The following is an 8,957-nucleotide window of genomic DNA, read 5'->3' as shown; positions in this document are numbered from 1 at the left end:
CGTGTCTAACTTTTTGAGGACCCACCATACTGTTTTTTACTTCAGGCTTCACCATTTTACATTCCCTTCTAATGAATGTGAAGTGGTATCTTATTGTAGTTTTGACTTGCCTTTCCCTAAAGAAGAACGATATTGAAAATCTTTGCATTCAGTGATGTACTGGACATTTACATATCTTCTGTGGAGAAATGCCTATTCAAGTTCTTTGTCCATTTTTTCAGTTGGGTTGACAACAATGTCGTTGTTGAGTTGCCTTATTCTTGCTTTGTGAGACAGAGTCTGAAGTGTTTGCATCTCATTTGCATCCTGGTGTGTTCTTAAGTATGTCTGGCAAATGATGTCTGAGTGGCCCAATCATTTCTTCTTTAGGATCCATCCCTTCTCTGTCCCTCAGGTGGCTGCTAGCAGCTAATCATCTTGTGTCTGGAAGCAATAGGCTCCTGCTGAAGCTGCCCAGCAACACTAGACCAAAGGTCGTCTCTCTGCAGCAGGGACATTGAGAACCAAGTGTCCAGGGCACCCAGGGCAGGGGCCCATGTACAGCCTCCCTTGTGTCCCTGCACTTGACTTCTCATCTAAGCCCTGACCATCACCCTCACCAAAAAGCCATGACAACTTTTAAGAGGATTGTGTTCTGGAATGGCAAACGACTAAGTGGGATTTGTGAAACCACAGACAGGTGCAGAGCTGAGGGCCCAACATGGAGGGATCACACAAGCATGCACACACACACTCACACATGCTGGGACACGCAGGCACCATTGGCGTGTAGAAGTGCTCAGTCACCATGGTTCCTCCTTACTCTCTTTCCCAGTGGGAGCCCTTCTGCTCCTGTGCGAAGCGAAGCCCCCGGCCCCACCTGTGCTCCAGATCTGCTGTCTTTCCAGACACCACGCCCATCACCATCTCCTCTGACTTTTCTCACTCGTGTATGTTCAACCTCTCCTCTCCACTAGCTCTGACAGCAAACATGCATGCTCTGTGCTCTACCATTTTCAAAGATATTGCAAAGGCCCTCCTTCAACCCCACCTCTTCTTTCAGCTACTGCTCTGTCTTTTCTACTCTCTGCTCAGGACCAAACTTCTAAAGAGTAACCTCCATTGTCTCCTGGCCTCCCACTGATGCCTCAACCCATTGTGATTTGACCCGGTCTTCTCCATGCTGCTGACCCTGCTAGTCAGGGTTATCTGCCTGCAGTTAAACCCACTGAAAGTCTTAGTTTTGCTTGAGCTCTTGGTGGCATTCAGATTACAGTCAACTATTCATCACTTCTCACCATGTCTAGTGCCGCAAATCCCGGCCATTCTAGTTGCTTCTCTTCTCCCAGTCCCTTAACAAGTTTGGGCCCACAGGCTCTCCGTTTTCCTCACCACCTGTGTGTCAGCCTGCTTCCGTGGATTGCCACACACAGTCTCATGCGTCCCCACTCCCTGTCTCCAGTTTAGTTCTGTCTCGGGAACTCCGGGCATAGGCAGCTTGGCCGCTCTACCTGGATATTCTACAGACAGCTCAAACTCAACATGTCCCAAACTGAACAGCTTTTCTTCTCACCAAACCTGCTTCTCCACTGGTGTCCCCAAACAAACACGTGGCAGCACAACTGGCAAAGTTGCCTAAGCCAGGAGCCTGGGCGTCATGCTCAGCACTTCTGTCTCAGCTCCCATCACCAGCAAATCTCAAGTCTTGTGAGTATTCTAGTCCCCAGATGTCTCCTTTAAAACATAATTTTGTTTAGATAACATGTCATGTGCTATAAAATTCGAAGAGCACACAAAATATACAAGAAAGTTTCCTACCTCTGCCCCAGCCCCTCAGGTGTCCTCCCCAGGGACATTCACTCGTGAAACTTTATTATTGATCCTTCTGGAAATACTCTGGGCGTATCCAAGCAGATGTATGTTTCTCTTAGAAACAAATACAATAACATAGTAGATTAGAGAAACAGCTCTTGCTTTTGTCACATACTATATTTAAAAGACTGTCCGTATCAGAATAACATTTTTTAAAAAAAAAATCTTCCATGTGTCACCACCTCTCCAAGCCCTATTGCCATTCTTCTAAAATGGGCCACTCTCACCGCTCTCCTGCACTGTAGGAGTAGGTCCCTTACCACGCGTGCTCTCTCTCTGCTCTTTGCATGTAGTCTTGGTCTTCTACAACCCACTGTCCACACTGCAGCCAACAGGATCTTTGTAAGATGCAGCTCCTGCCTCCAACGCTGGTCCTTGGGAAGCCTCCCCCCTGCTGACCCCATGACCTCTCCACACGCCCCTCACGCTTCTTTCCTCCTTCACTCTGTCTCACCAAGATGAATTCTTTTTAGTTCCTGGATAGCATTCTATTCTCCATCCTGTTGGCCTTCACAATTTCTGGACCTTTCTACTCCTCTGCACCTATTTCTTTTTTCTTTCATCTTTGTAACTTGTCATTCACCCTATTGGTCTCAGCTTAAAAACCATACATTTGGTGTTGTGCGTGTGTGTGTATGTGCATGTGTCTTTGCGTGCTGGGGAGGGGGCTCCCACACCGCTAGGCCAGGTCAGAGACCACTTGCTGTATGTTTCCAGCCCCCCTGTAGCTCCTTTCCATTGCATGCCCTGCACTTTATTGCACTCACTGTCTAACCGCCTGGGAGCCCCACTACGGGGGTCTCCCTCTTATTCATCACCGTATTCCCAGGAACTGGCGTAATTTCCGGTGCGACATCTTGTGAAATAAATATTCATTGACTGAATCTATGAATGATCGACCCATTTTTATTTTAAGGTCTCCTACTGGCCAAACATACTTCAGTTTTTTTTTCTACCTCTCAAAGGTGATAAAAAAAAAATACCCACTTTTTGAGTGAGGTTGTAATAATGAAAGATAAGCACATAATGTGAGTGGAAAACACTTTGGAAAGAATAAAAAACAACGCAAATGTGATTGCTGGGGAATTGTTCATCCTGAATATACTTCTGTGGGGGGGGGAGGAGGAGGTGGAGAAAGAGAAAGAGGAGGAAGATAAGGAATGAGAGGAGGAAGAGGAAAGAAGAGAGAACCTTCCCGGCAAAGCTCTGGGACATAGCTCACTGAACCCGCTGGCATGTGGTACCCTCTGTGAAAGAAATAGGCAATCTCCGAGATTCCATGTCCCCTCCGGAGCCCAGGGGAAAAGGGAAGAGGGAGCAGGCAGGGACACCATTGCTGCGCGGCAGGGCAGGTGTGGGAGGTGGCAGGTGTGGGAGGTGACCGTGTGCCGAAGTGTTAGGTGGCAGCTGTTCTCCTGCCAGGTAGCTACCAGGCTCTTCTCCAGGCACAGGGCAGAGAACCAAGTGAGGGAAACGGGTGCTGCCCGTCCTGGTCCTGCCTCTGCAGTCCTCAGGCACCCGCAGTGACCGTCCTTCCCGCCTGTCTCCGAGCTCCCCAATTGCTTCAGAATAGAGAACGCGAAAAACTCTTGCTCTTGCTTGCCTCTGGGGCCAAAGGCAAGAATGGGATGAGGAAATTTTGTCCTCACAGGCATCCAGGACTTTAAAAACATGTCCCCTCCCCTAGATGTCTGCAAAGTGTTTTCCCAACAGGGTTCTGGGTTCTGGCAAGCACAGGGGAATTGCACCCGAGGAGCGGCCCTGCACGCAGCAGGAGGGCCAGAGGTCAGCGTCCCTCCCCTGGGCAGCCAGATGAAATGCCAGATAACGTCTGGGTCCTGGAGCTGACGGGGGAAGAGAAGGAGGGACAGTGCGAGCGAAGGCAGGGCTGCCTCAGTGGGTCCCCAGGGCAGGACAGGCCTCGCAAGAGCACAGAGAGGGGTTGGAGAGAGAAGGGCCAACTGTGGCGTGCAGGAGGCCTCTGGACACACCTGAGATCCCTCAGGGAAGAGCTGAGGAGACACTGTGATGTGGGGGTCAAGTATCATTCACTCCCCGGCCAGGCCCGCTTGTCTCTTAAAGATGAGAAATGTGCAAGGAGAGGGATGCTTGAACCAGGTCACCCTGAGTGGCGTCACACCGTCGACGGGCAGAGGTTGGGGAAGTGTGGCCCACCTCTCTGCCTTTAAAATAACCATTCTTTAAAGAATTACCTCACCATCGATCACCGTCACTTCGAGAACGGTAGCCCTTTTCACCATCCTTTCAAGAATCGGTCTGGCCTTTGTGAGAGGTGGGAAGGCACCTGGCAGGGGCCACCTGGGGAAGGGCTGGACACACCTTCCGCATTTCACTTGTGCCTCTTTGTCATCCCTGGGGTGGAGGCGGCGGCAATTACGGCCAGCTGTGCCCGAGGGAGCAGGGCTTGTGCAAGGCCGCTGCAGCTGGAGGGCCTGAGCATGTCGTCCGCACTTGCCTGTGCAGGGCAGGTATTTGTGACCCGGGCTCCCCTTGGTGACTCTTAAAGCGCTGTTCTCTTATCAGCCAGGCTTCCCCTCCTCGCTCTTTCTGCACCGGCAGCTCCCCATCTCTCCTTCCTGATGGAGCCATGGTGCCGACTGAGGGGCTGGCACAATGTGCCACCAAGACACACCCTCGGCAGCACCCACCCTGGCCACCACCGTGGCCTCCTTTGGCCAGTGGCTCTCTCAGGTTCGGGGCTGGCCTGGGGCCAACCCAGCCTCTGCCTCCCCTCTCACCCGCATGAGCAGAGCCCTGGAGAGCCAGGGCCCCTTAGTGCTGACGTGTGCGGGGGAAAACCCATTTTCAGTCCCCAGCTCTGCCGTGGTATTAGCCGAGGAAACTGGCACATCGGGTGGCAATGATGACTAATTCCGACTTGTCTACCTGACACGGTTGTGACGATGAGATAGCACCAGGCCTGTGAAAGCACTCGGGCCACTGAAGTTTTCCTGATGTTAGAGTCATCGCAGTGTCTTGGCCTGTCTCCGACCCCTTGTCTCATATTCTTGCTCCCTCTGGTTTTCCTCAGCCCTGTCCAGGTCCTGCCTTCTAGCTCAGGGATGGGAAGGAAAGGGAGAGCGACAGGTGTGTCCAAGGCCCTGGCTCCACGGAGGTGACCCTGGCCCAGTCCTGAGAGCCTCCCTCGTGCCCCTGAGTCAGAGAGGGTGAGCCCCCCAGGCGGTGGTTAGTTCCCTCTTCCGGGGACAGTGCGCCCCCCGCCCCTCATCCCACAGGCCCTCGCTCTCCCTCCCCTCTGCCCACACAAACCACATCCAGGGATGGTACCTGCAAGGGTCGGACCAAGTGGTTCCTTCCTTACCCAGGCGGAAGTCTCTGTCTCTTCCCCTCCTCGCTCTCCTCCCCGGGTGACCCTGGTGACCCTGGAGGGAGAGAAGGAGGGAAGTCCCAGGCCCCATGGTCTCTGTGCCAGCCACTCCAGGACTCAGGTCAGCCATTGCTCCCTCCCTCTGGGTCCAAGGCCAGCCAGGATGGGGTGCTCAGGATAGGAGGGTGTGAAGCCTGGGGACACAGGGCCCTTTGCCACACACACCACGCCCTCCCCTCCATCCCAGCTGCTGCTCCTGTCCCGCCTTCTTCAGGCCAATTAATCTTTTAAGAGCTCTTTCTTTGTGTGTGGGCTGGGACTGAAAATCACCCCCACCCCACCGGGCACACACACCCCTCCCTGCCACCTTCCCTGTTCCCCATCACCTTCTGGGCCCCTCTCCTGTGCACTGTCCCACCTTTGCCCCTGGGGCCTAGGTAAGGAAATGCACCTAATAAATAGCTCACAATTCCCTTGGCCTGGCTCATTCCTCACAAAACGCTAGTTCAACATGCACTCTACGCCAGGTACTCTAGTGGGGGGAAGGAGAATGTGCTGTGATTTAGCCACTTCCTTTGAGACTTCCAAGTGGGAGAAATGGGTAAGTAACAGGACATGTAAAGCAAGAACCAGTTCTGGCTGGGTGGGCTTGGGTGCAGAGGAGAGAAATGAGGACATAGGACATTTGAGTTGGGCTTTGAGGCATGAGCTGGAGTTCTCGAACCTGCACTGGAGCAGTTCAACAAGTTGACAGTGTACGAGGGAGTTCACAATGTAAACAGTCTCTTCAGTAGGGATGGGGTGAGGTCCACGGAGGAACGGACGAAACAGCAAGCAGGGCCCAGAGGGGTCGAGTTCCTTGCCCTACGTCAAGTGACTACTTATGTGCTCCTTTTGCGGACAAGGAAACTGAGGCTCAGAGAGGTGGACTACTTTGTCCAAGATCAATCAACTGGTAATTAGTAGAGCTCACTTTTGAACCCAGATTTACCTGGCCCCAGGGCGTGCGCTTCCACTATAAGATTCAGAGCCCCTGAGCTAATGCCTCTGCCAGAAAGCGACTTCCTAAATGCGTTCAATTTCAAATTCTCCACCCAAGCAAAAGGACGAAACATGACTTACATTCATGTGATACTTTACAGTGTATAAAATGTCTCCATGCCCATTATCTCCTCTAATCCCAACAACAACCCCATAAAGTAACCAGATCAAGTATTAGGTGTCCCTGTTTTACAGACAAGGAAGCTGATTCTCAGAGAGATTGTCTGATTGAGGTCACAGATTTCACCATCTCAGAGCAGGACACTGACCCAGGACCTCTGGGCTCCTGGAGAGACCTGTCTCCACGATGGGTCCCTTGTCCATATGGACAACAGACAAATCCAGACGCAGTTAGCTGAGGCTGCCCTCCCTACAGTCTGGAACAAGGATGAACACAGAGAATGGAACTAAGCGACACTTCTCAGTCTCTAAGCTCACGGGCACTTGCATAGCTCTGACAGTAACGTGTGTTTTAACACGTTCCATCAGCCACCCTCAGTGATGGGCACACAACCTCGGCCACAGAATCACACTCTGGCATCCTCGGTTGTTGACTCCTGGGCAGCCCTGTGCTGTGATGTTTTCTTCTGCACTCTGGTCTGCATGCACCAAAGTTGGGCCCAGTCCTGACTGCGAAATGGTTCCTGGATTTCCCAGTAGCTTAGAGATTCATGGGTCCCTCAGGCATTCTAGAATCAGCTGTTAGAGTTGGGAACCCTAGAAAAGCCAGGATGAGGGAGAGGAGGAGTAGGAAGAGGACAGAGTAAAGGGGGGCAAGTGGGAGCCACAGCAAGAAAACTGCCTCAGGGCACAGCAGGCAGCTCTGTGATAACAGTGATGATTAGGTGACCCCTATCAGGAGATCATTGCATACTCCAGCAAATGAACCCCTTCCCTACCCGCCCTGTGCAGCTTCCAGCGCACACAGGCTCAAACAAATCCAAGTGGTGCATTCCAACATTCCCACTCCTGAGTGCACAGGGCCCCTCAGGAGGGAACCAAGCCCCGTGTTCCAGGAACCAGGTATGGTGGGGGCAGGGGAGGTGGGGAAATTGTAGAATAGCTAAAATCAGTTTTTAAAAAATTTCCTAGTTCCTGTTATTGTGGTGGCTGACTAGGGACCTTATGCTCTAGGTGCCTAGGTAGGTTCAGAATTGCCCAACAGCCTTGTGGAGAACGTCCTGTTTGGCTTCGGTCCCTCCCTTGTACCCAGCGGGAACACCACCTCCTGGCCCCCTGGGCTCCTACCTCTCCTCCCTCCTCTCAGCCTCCCACCGCACCCTGCTCAGGTATCTGCCACAGGATCTGCCCAATCCCTGGTGCCCTGGCGTGTCTGGGTGCCCTGGGCCCCACAGTCCAGGGGAAGGCCGGGCCACCTCCTCCCCAGACTGCATCAGAGGGTGAGGCCACAGGCTGCAGCCGGGGGTGGGGGAGGTTTGCACCTGACTCACTGGAGCTCCCTTTCAGCCCCTAGATTCTCAGGCATTTCCTCCTGTCTGTTCTGCTCCTGCATTCCTCCTGGGTCTCTCTGCCCTGGACTCAGCACGCTGGCTTGTTCCCAGTGTCTCCCCACTCCATGGCTTGGGCACGTCCCACACACCCAACAATTACCCCTACTCCTAAACAAGTCTGGCCGTTTACTTGTTGTTTTTTTTTTTTTTTTGATTGAGGTGGTGGGGCATTTGGGTGAGTGCTTGCCTTAAATAAATAGAATTCAAAGGAGTTCTTATCACCGGCTACCCTCTCACTGAGTTTGTTGGGCTTGGGGAGAGAAGACTAAGAAATTCAGGTAGGGACAAACTGGGGGAAGACTGGAATCAAACGCTGTCCTGCAGGGCTGCAGCTCCAAGGCTGTGGTTAGCAGACTGAATACGGGCTTTGGGACAAAGCTTTTGCTTTGGGTTTGGAGTTTTAACAGCCATGATGGGATCTGTGTTCATGGTTGGGACTTGTCTCCTGAGCCCCAACCAGTGCTGTGTGCTCTGGCTCGGTGGTGTCACGTCCCCCTCCCACATCCCCGGCTTAGAGTCAACAACCAGGTCCTTGCTGAGTAAAAACAGTCAGTGACATGGAGCCCGGTGTCTGGGGACACTGCCCTGGATGGAGAGCCAGCCCACCCCCACCTTGTCAGAGGGACTGCACACCATGTCCCCTCTCCAGTCTGTGGCTTTCCAGGGCTCTGGGAGTCCCCATCATTGGAGAACCTGCCACTTGGCCAAAGGATGAGCAGAGGCTGTGTCCCATGCCCTGCCTGCCTTCTCTCTCCCCGCTGCCTCGCCGAGCACCTGCCAGTGTGGTTTAGGGACTCAGCCAGCCAGACTCAGCCGGAGAGCAATGAGCCCTTCCTGATGTGATGAAGCTTGAGCGCCATCCCTCCTGTGCCTGGGAGCTGAGGGGGCTGCCGGGGGAGCAGAGAGTGGAGAAAGGAACAGGGAACTTAAGATGCAGAGTCGTTAACTTTTGCAGATGAGGATACTAAAACGTAAGTGACTTGGCCACGGTCAGCCAAGTGATTTCTGGCAGATTTGGGGTTACAATGCAGCTGTCCTGGCTCCAAATTGATTGCCCTCTCTGTTTCATCCCCCTCAGAAAGCCAGCCCACCTCACAGCACGTTCAGCTCACTTGTAAAGTTCTTTGGGGCGGCTGCAGCCTCTCTTTTTGTTTACCTTCGGTGCCTGCGGGAGAAGAGATGGGGCCAGGCGCAGTGGGGTGGAG

The sequence above is a fragment of the Microcebus murinus genome, chromosome 9 (genome assembly GCF_040939455.1).
Source record: "Microcebus murinus isolate Inina chromosome 9, M.murinus_Inina_mat1.0, whole genome shotgun sequence".
Lineage (NCBI taxonomy): Eukaryota > Metazoa > Chordata > Mammalia > Primates > Cheirogaleidae > Microcebus > Microcebus murinus.
This window is presented reverse-complemented; position numbering follows the sequence as displayed.